General features: G+C 39.1%; 1 protein-coding gene across 3 annotated transcripts in view; it reads right to left on the reverse strand.

The window, feature by feature from the left end:
* ZNF516 (zinc finger protein 516) overlaps positions 1–18,301 on the reverse strand; it is a 146,044-nt gene that overhangs the window by 118,599 nt on the left and 9,144 nt on the right. The window contains exon 1 of one of the 3 annotated variants that reach the window (XM_060244086.1): positions 15,360–15,431. The exons of the other annotated variants lie outside the window; for them this stretch is intronic. The gene's annotated coding sequence lies outside the window, so the exon portion shown is untranslated. Of the gene's footprint in view, positions 1–15,359; positions 15,432–18,301 lie in introns of those variants that run through there. 3 annotated transcript variants of the gene reach the window in all.

The raw sequence follows: 18,301 nt of genomic DNA on the forward strand, positions 1-18,301 counted from the left end.
GTATATTTCTAAGTTACATGGGGGGGGGGCGGAATTTAAAGCATATAAAGTTCTATTGATATAGAAAATAATATTTGATAAATTGTCTTTGGTTGACTTCTCCAGCTGGAGAAAAGCTCCTTCCACCAAAGCAAAGCCCTGACAGTGAAAGATAATAATTGGAGCCAATACATTCACTTCAGCTATCTTCATAATTTTATACTAGCAGTATAGAGACTTCAAATGTGTTAAAAGTCATTACACAGTATCAGCAGCAAAACAGGATGGAAAAGGGAAAAAATCTGTTAATTAAGCTGCTGGCGCTTAAAATCAAAAAGGTGGCAGAGCAGTTTTTAAACTAAATCTTGCAAGTAAGCCGACAGGAGATGAAATGTCTCTGGTTCGGGAGGACTCATCTCAAAGAGATGAAGGGTTAGCTCTTACTTTTCTACTGGGTAATGCATCAGAGTTGTCCACTGAGATGGTGACAAACAGTATGGAGTGTCTGCCAAAGTCTCGAGGCAGCAGGAGGAAGGTTGCGAGCCTAACTTGCCTGGGAAATTATAGATGTTTGTATACAAATGCTAGAAGTGTTCAAAGTTAAATTGGTGAGTTGGAATGTTTAGTGTTGGGGGAAAACATAGACATTGTGGGAATTTCAGAAACTTGGTGGAATGAGGAGAATCAGTGGGAGACGGTGATTCCTGGATATATATCGGAAGGACAGGGGGGGAAGGGTTGGAGGTGGGGTGGCTCTGCATGTCAGAGAGGGTATACAGTCCAGTAAGACTGAGGTCAGAGAATTAGATTTCCTTCTAGAAATGCTTTGGGTCAAAATAGAGGGCCCAAAAGGAAATTTAACTATGGGAGTTTGTTATCGCCCACCAAATCATAAGATAGAGGATGATTATAATATGATGGAAGGATTAAAGATAGTGGTTAAACGTAAAAACTATGTCGTAATAGGTGATTTTAACCACCCACAGATTGATTGGGTCAATATGTGTTCAGGTCGAGAGAAAGAGATTGAGTTTCTAGATGCTCTCAATGACTGTGCTATGGAGCAGATGGTCACAGAACCTACCAGGAGTGGGGCAATCCTGGATTTGGTCCTAAGTAATGCCCAAGACTTGGTGAGAGATGTAAAAGTGATCGTACCGCTTGGGAGCAATTACCATAACGTTACTGATTTCACCATTTGTATAAATAGGGAGTTGCCCAAAAGACCAGTACAACCATGTTTAACTTTAAAAAGGGTAAATTCTCTGAGATGAGGAGGCATGTGAAGAGGAAATTGAAAGGAAAGGTAAGTACAGTCAAAACCCGTGGGGAAGCTTGGAGGCTATTTAAAACTACAATCCTAGAAGCTCAGATAAAATATATACCACAAATTAGGAAAGGCACAAACAGGTATAACAAACAAAGTAATGGAAGCTGTAAAAGGTAAGAAGGACTCCTTTTAAGTGGTGGAAAGCTAGTCCAAGTGAGATTAATAAAAGGGAACACAGGCTGTGGCAAATCAAATGCAAGACTGTGATCAGGCAGGCAAAAAGGGACTATGAGGAGCATATTGCAAAAAACATAAAGACCAACAATAAAAATTTCTTCAAATATATTAGAAGCAGGGAACCAGCCAGGGAGGTAGTGGGGCCCATGGATGACCAAGGGGTAAAAGGATTATTGAAGGAGGAAAGGGAAATGGCTCAGAAGCTGAATGCATTTTTTGCCTCCATCTTCACTGTGGAAGATGAGAAGTGTTTGCCCACTCCAAAACCACTTATTTTGGAAGGGGTGTTGAAAGACCTGAGTCAGACTGAGATGACAACAGAGGAGGTCCTACAATTGATAGACGAATTAAAATCTAATAAGTCACCAGGTCCGGATGGCATACATCCAAGAGTTCTGAAAAAACGTAAAGTTGAACTTGTGGATCTCCTGACAAAAATATGTAATCTTTCATTGAAATCTGCCTCCGTTCCTGAGGACTGGAAGGTAGCAAATGTCACCCCCATCTTTAAAAAGGGTTCCAGAGGAGATCCAAGAAATTACAGGCCAGTCAGTCTGACTTCAATACCGGGAAAGTTGGTAGAAAGCATTATCAAGAACAGAATGAGTAGGAACATTGATGAACACAAGTTATTGAGGAATACTCAGCATGGGTTCTATAAGGGAAGATCTTGCCTCACTAACCTGTTACATTTCTTTGAGGGGTGAACAAACATGTGGACAAAGGAGACCCAATAGATGTTGTTTACCTTGACTTCCCAAAAGCTTTTGATAAAGTTCCTCATCAAAGGCTCCTTAGTAAGCTTGAGAGTCATGGAGTAAAAGGACAGGTCCTCTTGTGGATCAAAAACTGGCCAATTAATAGGAAGCAGAGAGTGAGTATAAATGGGCAGTCTTCGCAGTGGAGGACGGTAAGCAGTGGGGTGCCTCAGGGCTCAGTACCGGGTCCCATACTCTTTAACTTGTTCATAAATGATTTGGAGTTGGGAGTAAGCAGTGAAGTGGCCAAGTTTGCAGATGACACTAAATTGTTCAGGGTGGTGAGAACCAGAGAGGATTGTGAGGCACTCCAAAGGGATCTGTTGAGGCTGGGTGAGTGGGCGTCAAGTGGCCAAGTGCAAAGTAATGCACATTGGGAGCAAGAATCCCAGCTACAAATACAAGTTGATGGGGTGTGAACTGGCAGAGACTGACTAAAAGAGTTCTTGGGGTCATGGCAGATAACTCACTGAAAATGTCAAGATGGTGTGCTTGCAATAAAAAAGGCCAACGCCATGCTGGGAATTATTAGGAAGGGAATAGAAAACAAATCAGCCAGTATCATAATGCCCCTGTATAAATCGATGGTGCTGTTTCATTTGGAATACTGTGTGCAATTCTGGTCACCGCACCTCAAAAAGAATATTATAGCATTGGAAAAAGTGCAGAAAAGGGCAACTAGAATGATTAAAGGGCTGGAACACTTTCCCTATGAAAAAAGGTTAAAACGCTTGGGGCACTTTAGCTTGGAGAAACGTCGACTGCGGGGTGACATGATAGAGGTTTACAAGATTATGCATGGGATGGAGAAAGCAGAGAAAGAAGTACTTTTCTCCCTTTCTCACAATACAAGAACTCGTGGGCATTCAATGAAATTGCTGAGCAGTCAGGTTAAAACGGATAGAAGGAAGTACTTCTTCACCCAACGGGTGATTAACATGTGGAATTCACTGCCACAGGAGGTGGTGGCGGCTACAAGCATAGCCAGCTTCAAGAGGGGGTTAGATAAAAATATGGAGCAGAGGTCCATCAGTGGCTATTAGCCACAGTGTGTGTGTGTGATATATATATATGTGTGTGTGTGTATGTATATTTGGCCACTGTGTGACACAGAGTGTTGGACTGGATGGGCCACTGGCCTGATCCAACATGGCTTCTCTTATGTTCTTATGTTCCAGTCACATCATTTTTGCCACTTTAGTTAGAACTACATATCCTTGAAACTAGGTAACAGAGGACAGCAGTATTTTTGACTGGCATTTTGCTATGGAGAGACTGATTTAAAACTAATTAGCACTCTTTCCAATACTCCTAAAACAAGCAGAAAGACAAGATAATAGCTGGCGCAGCCAACTTAGATGAAACAGGAATCCTGCCTGAATTCAGGTCCTCTGAATCAACTTGTCAAAAGAAGCAGAGTTTACCAAAATGTTAATTTAGATTTCATTTGATATCCAAAACAAGAGGATTAAGGTGATGTCATGTCCCTGTTTTATGCTCTTCTGCAAGTCTCTCATGATGAAATGGACCAGTCAAAGAGGTCCATTACTCTGGAAAGCTGGATGCGATTGCAATGAGTCATGTGCTAGACATTTATAGGTGTATTATAATGTCTCCTTCAATTCTCAAGCTTCTTGTCAGGTAGCTCACAGAATTAAAGCTCTACAGTGAAGTTCCCCAAGGTTATCTCACACCCTGTTGCCAGATATGCAGAAGCCAAGAAACTCAAAAAACAAGGGCATAGGAATCTTTGAAAAACAACAACAATATGGGGGCTAAGGATGATTTAGAAGTTCTTTTGAATACAGAGAACCTGAAGAAGCATAAATCACTCAGATCTCTCAACAATTTGCAAAGTGGGAGGTGGGCTATCACACCAAATCCTTCTGAACATTTAAAAGACACCTGCACTCCATTTCTGAAGGGAGAGTGCACTCATTTTTTCCACACGTGAAGATACTATCTCTGGGTAGGAGACATACAATAACTGAAGCGACCCTCAGATTTCACATAAAATGACTGATTTTATTGACTCACAGACAGTCAAGGAAGGCCACATGATTAATGAATGATATAAATTACTGTAAGAATACTATTTTAAAATGCTGACACAATAACCATAGTGTAACATTTTAAGTTAGTCACGACAGAACTGAATTTTCCTCTCCAAACTTCCAACAAATACATAATTAAATTTATCTTCCATCTTTTACAATACAAAAAGAGTAACTTATGCAACATCACAGAATTATGAGAAATAGATCATGACCAAAAAGCTTATTCCTGATTTGCACATTTTGTTGTCTGGAAACACTATTCTGAAGTAATTTTCTTAGAAATTGGATTCAATCATGTCAGTTCCTCAAAATAAAATCATGGCATCATTAATTTAAAAGGTACCTTCAATGTATGTGGGTTTAGAAAACATGAAATCTGAAATTTGTAAAAATTGGGCATTCCCATTACATTTTCAAAGCTGTCTCTGTGATCATGACAGTATTCTAAGTATTTTCTAACTATTCAAGACAATAAAATAAATCCAATGGCACCAGAAAATAGACCAAAAATTCTGGGTTTAAAACTGGCATAGATGTATGAATTTATATAATTAATAATAAATAAAAGAGATCAATACCGAGGGAACACAGAAGACTTTCCTAATTACAGAACGCCTATTCTATTATTATTTATGAAAAGTTATTGCCAAGATATTGCCATTGTTTCTTCTACAAAGGTAGAACATAAAAATTTGCATTTTTAATATTACAGCCAAATTCTGCATCAGATTCCAAATGAGACAGGCATAATCAAAGAATATGCCTAACCTCACAACCCCACTTATCCTAGAAAACTGATGATCAATAAATCCAATGGTGAATCCATTAATCCAAAATTCATCATTTTCTCATTGTTTTTATCTGGGCCAAATTTACCAGTGAATTTTGCTAGACTTTAACCACTAAATTAGTGCCAAAAATACTTCGGTAAAGACAAAGGAAATCTGGAATGTGTCAACTCCCCTGAAAACAAGTTTAAATCAAAGTTGTGCACTTTTATAAAATAAATTTCTCTAAACATATGCCATCAAAAAAAGGGGGGGGGGGATTATTTTGTTGTATCTCTGACCTGGACATCTCCAAATACACCAAGTTACATATTATGTGACCACAGTTACTTACATTCAAATGCACTGTTTTCTTAACCTGGCTTGAAAACATTTCCCTAACATCCCTATTAATGACAATATAAATTATGCATTACACATCATGACATTAACTTACAGCATTAAAATTCATCCAGAAACAAGACCTAGCCTGAATCCAGCATCCTGGAGGGTTTCCTGGGTATCTGTGAACACTAGTATGCCTCCTTTTCTCATAAATATATTAACATAGCCATTAATTAAGATGTCAGCAAGGGACTGATGTTAATCAACCATGGATACAGCTACTCTTATATACATTTTGCAAGACACCAGATTGTATGCAACATTTTGCTGGATTCAGAGAGACACAACAACAAAAATGCAACTGACAATGGATACTGCCTCGACAGCATGTGCAAGTCAAATGCTCAGCTCCCACTCACTAATACAAATATAACAAGAAGTCAGGTCTGCAAGATGGAAAAGGCAGCACTTTAAAAACAGCAATAGTGCACTACTTCAGTTATTTTGAGCAATCATGAAATTCCTGTTATTGGTAACTCTTGTAAGAGATGCTATAAGTCAGAAATCTCAAGCAGCTGTACTCAGACTTCCACTCAAGTCCACTCCATGGGGCTCACTCTCAAGAAAGTGTTCTTAGGTTTGCACTGTAAGGACTTAAAAAAACCACTGCTGTGAATGGGCTCAAGCATTATTACAAAGCACCCACAAAGGGCACATGACTGAATCATAATTTAGCTATGAAAGCTGAATGGAATCTCTTTGTTCACAGACCTCTGATTAAAACACAATGGGACTAAACAGGAGGTCTATCAGATTCTGCTTAAGAACTTATCGATAGGATTGTCCTCTAGTGAGAGACTAGACTAGACTTTTATTTCATCTGATGCAGGAAGGCAATGTCTGCATTTTCTTTATGTTTTTGCACGTTTCCTGAACTTGATCCATCTGCACAGAAGTCCTTCAAAAAAACATTTCGTAATGTCTAAACGCAGGGTTGTCAAACATTTATTATGAGGGCCAGATCTGACATAAATGAGACCTTCATGTGTGTCATAAAATGTAATGCCAGGTAGCGGAGATGTAAACTTCATAAAGGATACAAACACAATTAAATATTTTTAAAACTTTTTTAAAAAAATGCTTAAAAGATTAGCACTCTTGAAATATTTTGTTTCTTTGACAGTCTCTGATAACTGACACCTCTTGCTCTGAATTACTGCATCAAAATCGGTAAATGTCTGTGCTGTAGCAATCTTGAGTATACTGTTCAGGTGCTTATCTGTAAGTTGCAAACCTACTTTTGATTTATTGAAATTCATTACAGAAATCTCATGGTCAATGCTTTGAACCTAAGACCCAGAGAAAAAATGGCTAGGAATTGAGAGCTTTTGTACATAAGTTGCTTCAAGTGGTGGTCAGCCAAAGGAGAAAATAGAGCTTTGCTCTATAGCTCCTGTGTGATTGATCAAGCCTGGCAAGCAAGCTGTGATGCAGAAGGAAGCAAGAGAGGGAGAAGGAAGCAGATGACAATGAATTGCTTTCAGGACTGATAGGAGCCCTCCAGGGGGCCTCATCTGGCCCACAGGCCACATGTTTGACACCCCTGGTCTAGAGCAATCCCAAGACTGTAGGCTGTTTGCACTTCTTTCTGTTAATATCAGAGCATCACCAAATAATGGTAGGACCACTCATTGTGAATAACTAAGCAACCATCACAGTTGCCTCAAACTGAACTCTAGCTTATGGTCTTTAAAATTTCTATACTAGCCTACATATAATTAATTTTCAATCTTACATTTATCTCCCTAGCTAATCCCACCATCAAATGACAGCACAAATGCATGCACCATATCATGAAAATATCCAGGTTCAAGGTTTGGAATACTTCCAAGAAAGAGAACTATAGAGCAGACACTACAAATTCTGTTTTCTTTGTTTAGGTGCAGTGCATTCAGGTATCTCATTACGTGAGTGATCTCTGATTCTTTTGGGCTGAGACATGAGTAATTTCTATGCTTAAACTGCAAAGCCTCAAAAATGATAACTGCAAGTGGTTTAAACATGTTCTACTTCCACTGCATTCTCATAGGATACATGGACTTCTGCATTCTTTCCCCATAGGCTCAGGCCACTTGATTGGAAAAAAATCATTAGCCTACAAAAAGTTGCTTTCTATTTGCCTGATGTGGGGATAGGGACAAGAGAAGGTCTGTGGCTTGCCTGTCTGGCATTCATGCCTGACTCCCAAAGTTGAGCACAGTCCTCAAATATTCTAAACTAGGTTTTTTTTTTAAATTATGTACATTTGTGCACTGCTGCCTCAGATCTTAAATTGAATCCAATAAATTCTGAGCATGTACCAACACGATTAACACAGCTGGCTGCACAAATGCAAAAACAGCCCGTGCACTAGAAATGTAGCTGGTTTTAAATAATACACAGCCTGTCTGCATTGACACTGGTAGATGGGTAATCCCAAGCAAACCAGAAAATGGTGAGCCTATGGCAACAGCAGTGACCCAGGCAGATGGCATGCTGAATGCCACCAACTGGGCAGATACAAGATCATTTATTTATTTGATTTGATTTTTAGCCTACCCTTCCTGCAGAACAAGTTCAGGGCAGGTTACATCATAAAAGACAACAGTTAAAAAACAGTTAAAATATATAAAATCTAAAATTACAGAGTAGAGACTAAAACGGCAAATTCTGCCTCACAAACATGGCCTATTGTCTAGGTCCAGCAGGTCCTACAGAACTGGGATGGAATGAAAGGGGGGAGGCCAATAACATTCAAATAGTACTCTCTTTAAATTCCAACGCAATCATCAATGGAACTATAGCGTATGAAATGCTCAACAAGAGAGATCCTAGTGAACAAGATAAGTTAAATTTTCAGTTGTGTTCCTTTGCAAAAACAGAATGATTCAGTATTCTAAGGCAGTGATATTCATGCCCACCTATGTGTTTCCTGGGCCTCAACTGCTTATTCTCTAAAGAAAAGAGCCAGTTTTTACTTTCTTACATTTCACTGGGATAGGAGGAAAGAGCCCAAGGAGTGTCACCTTCATGCAGGATTGCCAGGCTCCCACCTGGCCACTGGAGAGGGATGGGGGGATAGGGTTGCCCACTACAGGTTGGCAAACTCCTAGAGATTTGAAGATGGAGCAGGGCTGTCAGAGTCTACCTTGCCATAGAATCTACCTTCCAAAGCATCAATTTTCTCCAGGGGAACTGGTCTCTGTAGTCTGGAAATGAATTGTAATTTTGGTGGGGTCCCTGGGCCTCACCAGGAAGCTGACCTCAATGTTCCTTCTAATTTTTCCCCCCTACTGAGCAGCTCACATCCTGAGCAGTTCTCTTATGTTCTTAATAGAATTGCTGTACTCTTAAAATAGGCAATGGGCAATGCAAGACTCTGTGAGGCTCTAGAGTGCTGCTGAGCTTGGCTTCCTGAGTTAATGAGCAGCTGCTCATTCATACAGGTTAGAGGGAACACTGTCTAGCATCCCTACCTTCATGTCTGCAGTGAGCACCCACAATAGTTTCTAGTATAGGAGAACGACTGGCTTGAAATGTCCTAACGTTTAGTGAACAGACCCCGCCATTTTGTGACTGGTCTCTGCTCCCCACGCACCTGGGTTTATTGAGGTAGCCTCAGTGCTCTAAATGCCAAAAGTGTGCACATATACAAGGTTTGAGACAACTGCAGTAAGGATTATTAGGCCCAATACGCATCACTCTAGGTGAAATTCTATGCAGACCTAGGAACTACAGACTGTTACACAGAATCAGGGCCTTCTCCTCTCTCCTTGCCTTGTGGCAGAGATTTAAAAATGCCTTTCAGGAGGAAGGTTTTTCATTATTCATATTAATAATTTATCTCAGTATTGTTCCGCTTTTAATTATTGGTCCAATTATACGTTTGCTTTACTCTTTCTGCTTTTAGTAATTGGAAGTATGTATGTTTTTGAAGCAACCATGCACTAAGCTGAGAGGGGACAGATGTATTTAATATAAATACTGAATGGTTTTAAATAATTATACTTCTCTGTTGTGCACATTAAGCACAAGAAAGGGTCTCAGGTGTACAACTAAATTATAAGAACGTGAATGCTCTTTTGTACAAGAAAATTCCTAGTCCTTCTTCCCAAAGCTAATTTTGTACATTCAGAGATATGTATGCATTAAGAGACATTCAAAAGTCTCCTAAAAATAGTTTGGAGTCCATGGTGGCCCAGCATACATTGCTGGAAGGCTGTGTGACAAGTTGTACAGAGCTTTAAAATTGCAGAGGGGTGGCCATGTTTGTTTATACGAGGAAAATTACACAGGAGACCAGTTAACGCCTTAAAAGATGTGTGTGTGTGGGGGGGGGTGTTCAGCATGAGCTTTCATAAACCACAACTAACTTCTGCAGATGTCTAGAATTGTACCTCAATTAAGCTTAAAGTTAAATACCAATAAGGGGAGGAGGTGTTCCAAAAACAGGTGAGACATATTTCTGCTCTGGATCATTGTAGTTAGGTAATGGCCAGGGTTTTTATCACCCATTTCCATCAGCCTTACTGCATTTTAACCCTGCCTGGAAAAGATACAAAGTTCCTAAAAAGCAACTAAGTACTTTTTACACTCCTACATTGCAATCCTAAACAGAGTTATACCCTTTAAAGTCTACTGAAGTCAGAGTCTGAGAGAATATATTCTGCATAGAACTGCATCAAACAGGGTATTTCCCTAGTGCAAGATAAAGTATGGATAATTCCATTCAATGTTTATAAATAAACATTTATAAATAAACATTGAATGCAGTTATCAATACTTTGAGGTGAAATAAATATATCCCTCACAGGAAGGGGATCCACGGTGGTTAATGTGTAAACTGTCTTTCAATAATTTTACTTTTTTTCATTTTAAAAAATGTGGTACAAATATAAAATTATGCTCGCCCATTCAGCCATTATCATAGTAACTGTTAAACCCGCAGACCTACTACACAATTTTAAATGTATCATTTACTGTATTAGATTTTGGAGGGGAAAAAACATTTGGAAACACTAAGCTTAATTACAGTTTTGCAAGTGTAAATTCTGGCTTATTCACAGAAAGCAGTACAATCTTACCATACAGATGACAGGCCCGGGGGGGGGGGGGGGGGAGGGAGTTAAAAATTCTTAGAAAAGGGGTTGGGGAGGGAACACCACACATATAAGAAAAGAACCAAAATCTGTATCTTTCAAAATACTATTTTGACATAAGCATATTTAAACTTGTCTTGAATACAAAATACTGATAAGCAACTCAATAAGTGTCATAATCTCTGTCTGCCTTCCATAGATGCTTTCCTGAAAATTAACAAAGTAGGTTTGGTTTTTGCTTGCTTTGAACTAAGTGCTTGTGTGTGGTGAGGGGATGGATTACAAGGAAAATATATTATGAAGTCTGATCTAATCAAAGCAGCTCCTTATAATACACTAACATTGACAAAGCAACTACCATCATCTACTGTACTGCCCTTAAGTTAGAGAGACCGCTGACTGCCAGAGCTGACGCAATGTCACAAAACATTCACCAATTTCAAGTGTTTGTGGAAACAGGAACTACAGAACATTCACAACATAGCATTTAAGAGGAAAAGGAATGCTGCATGTTTGGCTGGGATTTATAACTTGGACAGAGGTTAGGGATAGGGCAGTCTGTTGAAAACAGACAGTGAGTGAGAAGAGGTCCTCATGGAAAGGGACCTAAAAGCCAAGGACCATAAAGGTAGAACAGCTAATGGCGATAAGTGGAAAACAAGAACTGGACAGGAGGAAAGGGTAGGAAGAGAAATGTACAGGGAAAAAAGGGAGGCAGAAAATCTGTCTACATCTACTTATCCTCTTTTTTATCTGACTGTTGTTTTAAAGAGCTCAGAGTGGCATACATGATTCTTCATTCTCACATTTAATGTAGAATAACTTCGGGAAGTAGATTACTGTGGGGGGGAAATGTATAGTTGCGGAGGGGGGGGATATATCTAGAATCCATGTATAGTTGCAGGGGGAAACGTATCTAGAATCATGGCTTTGGAATTGGAGGGGACAGAATATATATGTTGATTTATTAACCAGCCAAACCCGTGGTTGAGCACTTCTAGTCTACATTTCATTTTACTCATTTTAAAATGTGCTTTATAATTATGATATAAAACATGTATTAGCCTCCTTTCTTCTTGACAGAGCTCAAGGCAGCTTACCATATAAGTAAAGAACATTAAATAACAGACATAAAATACATAGAACCAAAATTTATAATCAATTTAGGATTGTTTAAATCAAAGTGAGGGGGTCAGACACACCTCCCTGGGGAAGGCTTTCCATGATCACGAGCCACCAAACAAGCTTGTTTCACTGACAGGACAGTCAGGAAGGCCTTTCCCTGCAATCTTATTCCCAGGCAGGAACCTACAGAAAAATATAGGCCTTCATATGACCCAGTCCAAGCCATGTAAGGCTTTAAAGGGCTCAGGAGCAGATTGGTAACCAGCGTTAATCGCTGCAGTATCATGGTCACATGTTCTTGATAGCTGGCTCCGATCAGCTGTATTCTGTGCCAGCTGAAGCTTTCGAACACTCTTCAAGGGTAGGCCCAAACTGAGTGCACCTCAGTAGTCCAGTCAAGATGTAACTAAGCCATGAGTCATTGTGGCTAGATCTGAGTGAACCAGGAATGCATGCAGCTGATGCACCTGTTTCAAAGCTGGGCAAAAGCACTCCAGACCTACAACAGTCACAGTTTTCTAAGGTGACTGCTATGTTGAGTAGCACTCTTAAGCTATGTAACCTGGCTTTTAAAGGGGAGTATAACCGCATCCAAGACAGGAAAGAGCTGAAGTCTTTGGTCTGCCTTTTTACTAACTCGCACTCAGTCTTGTCAGGATTAAGTTTCAGCTTCTTAATCCTTATCCAGCCCATGAATGACTCCAGCACTGGTTCAGAACATCAACAACATCCTTGGAATTAGGCGGAAAAGAAAGGCTGAGGTGACTACCATCCACATATCGGTGACACTGCAGCACAAACCTGATGATCTCTCCCAGTGGCTTCATGTAAATATTAAACAGCATGGGGGATAAGATCAAACTCTGCAGAAGCCCCTATGGAACCGCACAAGCCAATAGCTATGAAGCAGAGCAGGGATCCCCCAGGACCACCTTCTGAGACCACGCCCCCCAGATACAACTCAAACCACTGTAACACAGTGCCTGCAAGTCACAGTGTATATACAAAGCACCAAATTTCAATGGTGTACATTTTAATTTTCATAACAAATATTCTCAATTAGAGAACTGCCTGATGAAGAGGAAAAATCCTATTCCATAAAGAAAATTAATTATACATACAAAATTATAGGGGTCTGTCACAAATGCTACAATAGATTAACAACCGGATATCTATTAATTTGATAACAGAATAACAAAGAAGTGTTAGTGGCTCTAAAACTTCCCGTTTTCAGACATACATTATAGTGCTGTGTTAAATACTTATCATCAGTACAAAATATACTAAATGTACCTCAGTTCATACTGCAAGTCCATAAGTTGTCATTTCCATTTCACTATGAAAACAAGACTGAGAGTTAGATCAATTTGAGAAAAAAATTGAATTCTCAAATTTGACAACAGGGACAGTATGAAAAGAACACCTGAATACTATCTACCAAGAGGCAAAGAGAGGGCAGATAAGGAATTTGTCACAGGGATTTGTCACCACATTGGTAATGAAAAACCATGTTAAAAGGTTTGTTCTGTTTTTATACACCAGTTTTAATTCTGATCGATTCAAGAATTACTTCCACCTCCTACGGTTTTAACGCTTGTTGTTTTTGCTCCACTAAATGCAAGTAATTTTGAAGCCATAGTAAAGCCTCTGTTCATTTTGATGGCAACTTTTCAAACAGAATTGCAAACAAAATGTGTTAGGCAATAACTAACTTCCTATCATATGAGCAATTAAAATTTAAAGAAGGTCAGCATGTTGGAGAGAGGACAGAGGGTTTGGATTGCTTTTGTGATGAGAAGCCTCCTAGGTGTGCATTTGGGAAGAGGAAAATGGTGACTTAGTTCAGTCCTCTTCCATCTCCTCCTAATAAGTTGCGTTTGATGTCTTACTATAGCAGGACAACAGGATCCAAAACTCCACAGGGGTTTCAATCACAGGAAATGCTTAACACATTCAAAAATTTCCTTGTTGTGCACATGAGACATGTTCCAGCTCACAGACAAGAAAATGGAAGCCATGTATGGAGCTAGAGGCATACATTGAAACTCCTAAGCACAGAAGGAAACCAGCTAGATTGTTTAAGAGCACAGTGAGAGTGTCATACTTCATTGTGGGAGATCCAGATTCAAATCTTCACTCTGTCGTGACCTAAGGCCAATCACAGTCTGAGCTTTACCTCACAGGGTTATTGACAGGATAAGATGGGGGACGGGAAAACAATGTATGCTGCACTGAGCTCCTCGGAGGAAAGACAGGATAAAAGAAATGTTCTCAATAGATAACGATAAAGACCCATCTCCTCTCACCATATCAGCGATTCACTACATTATGTCTGCACAAACCAGGACCAGCTTTGTTTATGTTTTTAAATGTACAGTGAATATTTATAAATATGACCTTACATACTTGGTATGATAGGCAACATTAACACTGTATTGCTGTTATGGCAGTGATCCAGTGATTAAATAGATTAAAAAGTAAATTCACCGTCACAGCTTCAAAAACATAATAAAGCCACTGCCTCATAGTCAATGCAATAGAGCAAAATCTCACAGGTATGAACATATTGAATAATTAAGGTATTTGGTAGTTAAACATTCAATTTTAAGCTATTTGGCAGCTACTAAACAAACATATTGTTTTTTATACTAAATATCTCAGAACACTGGCACATGTCTTCAGACTGTTGGTGTAAACTATCATTCCTGCAATCCAACTGCAGGAATGCAAGAAGAAATTAGCAACAGCAAATATGTCACTAGAGCTAAAATAATTCTGTTAAGCTTCAGATACAAGCACGTCATTAAAAAAAAAAAAGGCACACATAATTATCTGTCTAAAGTAACACAGGAATCCCCAGAGAGAGGGGGGGCAGGGGGCGGGAACCAGTAAGTCTCAGCCAGTTCGTTCATCTATGAAACAGGACATTTGCTGGATGAGAAACACCCAGAGAATAAAAAGACTTGCATCACAACCATATTAGTGAAAGTTATGTCAGGATTAACTATGTAAGAGTAATTTCATCTGATCATTTGAAGTCTGCCCTTTAAAAATACACAACCTGAAATAATTGCCGACTAAATGATTTTTAGTTTTTAAAAATCACACCAAACACAAAGATAAGATTTTATTCCTTTGGATGACTTCTGGACATATTCTCATTACATTGGAGTAACACCACCGTGCCAACAGAGTAACCTGAATTACACCACTAGAGTACAGAGTACAGATCAGAATTTTGCCATAAGTGAATCATAACAGCTTTAACCTAGCACCGAAAATGTATAAACATTTACAATATGTAAGATGTCTGCTTTGAAAAAGGAATGTTGCTGTAAGGTACAAATATTTATACTGAAGATGTCTACTCAAATAAATGTGCCTTTCTGCTGGATTTCGCCATCCGACCATTAATTTCCCAAACGCAGTCCAAACTTTTCTTTCTGCAGTGTGGAATCAAGGTACAATTCCCCTGCCATATTAATGCTCAGCAAGGATTCATAATAACCTAAGGAGAGCACAGTTTGCCCACAGATATGCATACCCAACTCTTGCCGACACCGTGTGCAAGTGTCAGAGAAGAGGGGGGCCTCCTTGGGCTTCTTTTTATGTCTTTTTAATTATACCACCTGCATTCTCACAGTCACACCTGACATAATGAAAAGAATATAATACATTTGTACCTTCATGAACTCCAGAGCCACTCACAGAGCTTTCCCATTCACAAGAGATTTCATAAAATGTTGCAAGTAAACCTAAATGCATCAACAGAAAGCATTCTGTCTTGATTCTTGGAAATATATTCTACAAATAAAATACTATTAATGGCAAAACTGTTCCCTTTAGATCCAGCCTTCTGCTAAGAAAAAAAACTCATCAATAATGAAGTTACATAAAAGGCCAGAGAATATAAAGACCCCGAGACAAATAAATAGGAGTTCACAATGTTGATTTATGCATTCACTTCATTTATATTCCACCTTTTTCCCTAGCGAGGACCCTGAGCAACTTACATTGTTCCCCTCTCCTCCATCTGATCCTCAGATCTACCCTTTGAAGTAGGGGAGGTCGAGCCAGTTTGCAGCTTAGACCAGTGTGTGCCTGGCCCCAGATTACCCAGCATGCTTCCATGACAGAGCAGGCACTTGAACCTAGGCCTTCCATCCACTGCATCACACTAGATCTCTAAGGCTTCTTTCACACGTTTGACAATGCCATTTTAATGCACTTTAGTGATTGTTTGCAACTCAGTTTTTTTCTGTTTCACAGCAGAAAATCCACCTCCCAACTCTTGCTAGAGGACATGAAAAGTGCACTAAAAGTGCATTATCCATTGTGCATGAAAACAGCCTACATTTGCCACAGCAATTTGCTAAGTCAAGGAAGTTCTTGTTCAGTTCATCTTACTATGCATATTTGGAACCTCATGATGGCAGGAGCGTGCGCTGTGTGCAGGTAGACCAAAGCAGTAACTTGCCGTAGCAATAGGAGCATAGATATGAAAACCCAACACACCGGTTTGGTTGTATAACAAACCATGTATTATACAGATATTTACAGTGAAGTTATATACAGATACAGTCCAGAGTAGCAAAGTGCTTCGCCAGTAACCCATATACAATAGAGAGAAAAACCACTCTGGTACATGCAGCCATCATTTCAGCTTGCTCACAGTGCAGTCCTAAAGAGCCACACACTTCTAAGCCTGTTGACTTAGAAGGGTATGACTCTCCTTAGGAGTGTACAGTTAGCCAAGAAAAATAGTTGCTCCCATGAATGATCACTGTGGCTCTTCTTTTGGGATAACATACACAACTCAAAGACAGTCCTCTTGTCTTGCTTTGAAAGTGCCATCGTCATAAATAGAGCTACATCCCTCTGCCCACTTTAATCAATGGTCTTAGAAGATTGTATCTTTCTTAAGGGAGCAAACAGATGCAACGCCTTCTCTTACCAAGTTATTTTCTTAAACTGACATGAAATCCATTATACACAGCTCATCACATGAAACTGTAGTTTCGTTTAAGTTCAAGAAGTACTAATGTCTTCATTGTGTTCAAGCAATAATTATCACTACAGCTAGCATTAGAGACAGCATTACGAGATGGTACACTCTGATCATATCTTATTTTTAAAAATGTCAGTTGAGAAAATAAGTCACAGGAATTGCAAATAGAAGACATCAACACTGGAACAAGAGGGAGGTTTTATTATCTTGGATTAAAAATAGTATGTAGATTTCTACATTATTTTGCAGAATATTACATAAAACTAGCACCAAATTAATTTTAAACTGTTAAATGCTTTTAATGTAATTTTTTTATTGTAAGCTATGTATTGTGAGCCGCCCTGAGCCTGCTTCGGCGGGAAGGACAGGATATAAATCCAATAAAATAAAAATAAATGAACTTGATTTCCGAGGGAAAAGTTCAAAAACTGCAGCCAGTGTCACAGTATTGTAATTAGCTATTCTTTATACCATGGAACTCACTGCCACAGGACGTAGTGATGCTCACTAGTTTAGATGGATTTTATAAAAGGATTAAACATACTTACAGTAAGCTAGTCTTCCAATTAACTAGGATGGCTAAAGGGAACCTGCATCCTGCATTCCACAACTTTAAGAAGCTTTAGCCTCTGAATTCTGGCATGGTGTTTCCAGGACATCTGGCTGGCCACTAGGGGGAAACGGGATCCTCCAAAGTTTGTATCCAGTTGAACTAGAAGTACTACTGTCTTGATGCAGCATCAACTTTTGTGGGTTTTATTCCACTGGATTAATATCCTGCTCCACGCCAGTACATAACATCTCCTTAAAAACATCGGTGCAGTTCACTTTCATCTAATCAGAATAAATGTATGAAAGCTTCTGATTCTCAAGTTTTGCGTAAAGTTTCATGGGCTTCATGGCTTTTCAAGAACTGAGGATTCTCAATGTTTTAACATGTTTCCATATTCCTTGAGTGTATGTGTATTTATGAACATTTATTAATTTATTCCATGTGATACAGAAGTTGGAGATAACTGAAGCAAATGGTGTCACAGGCTCTATTGTTCCAGAAGCAACAGTATATTTGGCAGCCTCCTAGACTCTAGCTCTATGTTCCACATTGCTAAAAAACAGTCAATATCTGCCGCACTTGAAATTATTTTTACTACAGGGTAAGCAATGTAGCCAACCCAACATAATGATATCAACATGAATATTACTATATCTGCCAGCAGAATATTACTATATCTGCAAAATAGCTACTTTGCTGTAGCAACATTTCTTTAAAATACTGCTTTATAAAGTATTTTACTCTTAATGCTAAAAGAAAAGAAATCTTTCCGTTTTTCTCAATGTATCTGATTTGTTTTTAATATCAGGCCTCTAGGGGCAAAAGTTCTTTTATCTCATTGTTGTAAGGATAAAATGGAAAAGGGGAGAATCACAACCTCTCTTACATTGATGGGACAGTGTGGCGGAGACTGCTGTCTTATATCTAAGGGTGATTCTGTACTGAGGCAATGAAGTTGCAACGGTTCCAGCATTAGCAGCATGCACAATCTACATACCAGGGGCTATTACACATTTGAAAGCTTTGACCTTCTGGATTTTCCCATCCACATAGGGAATGTTCCA

This window comes from Heteronotia binoei, chromosome 7 (genome assembly GCF_032191835.1).
Source record: "Heteronotia binoei isolate CCM8104 ecotype False Entrance Well chromosome 7, APGP_CSIRO_Hbin_v1, whole genome shotgun sequence".
Classification (NCBI taxonomy): domain Eukaryota; kingdom Metazoa; phylum Chordata; class Lepidosauria; order Squamata; family Gekkonidae; genus Heteronotia; species Heteronotia binoei.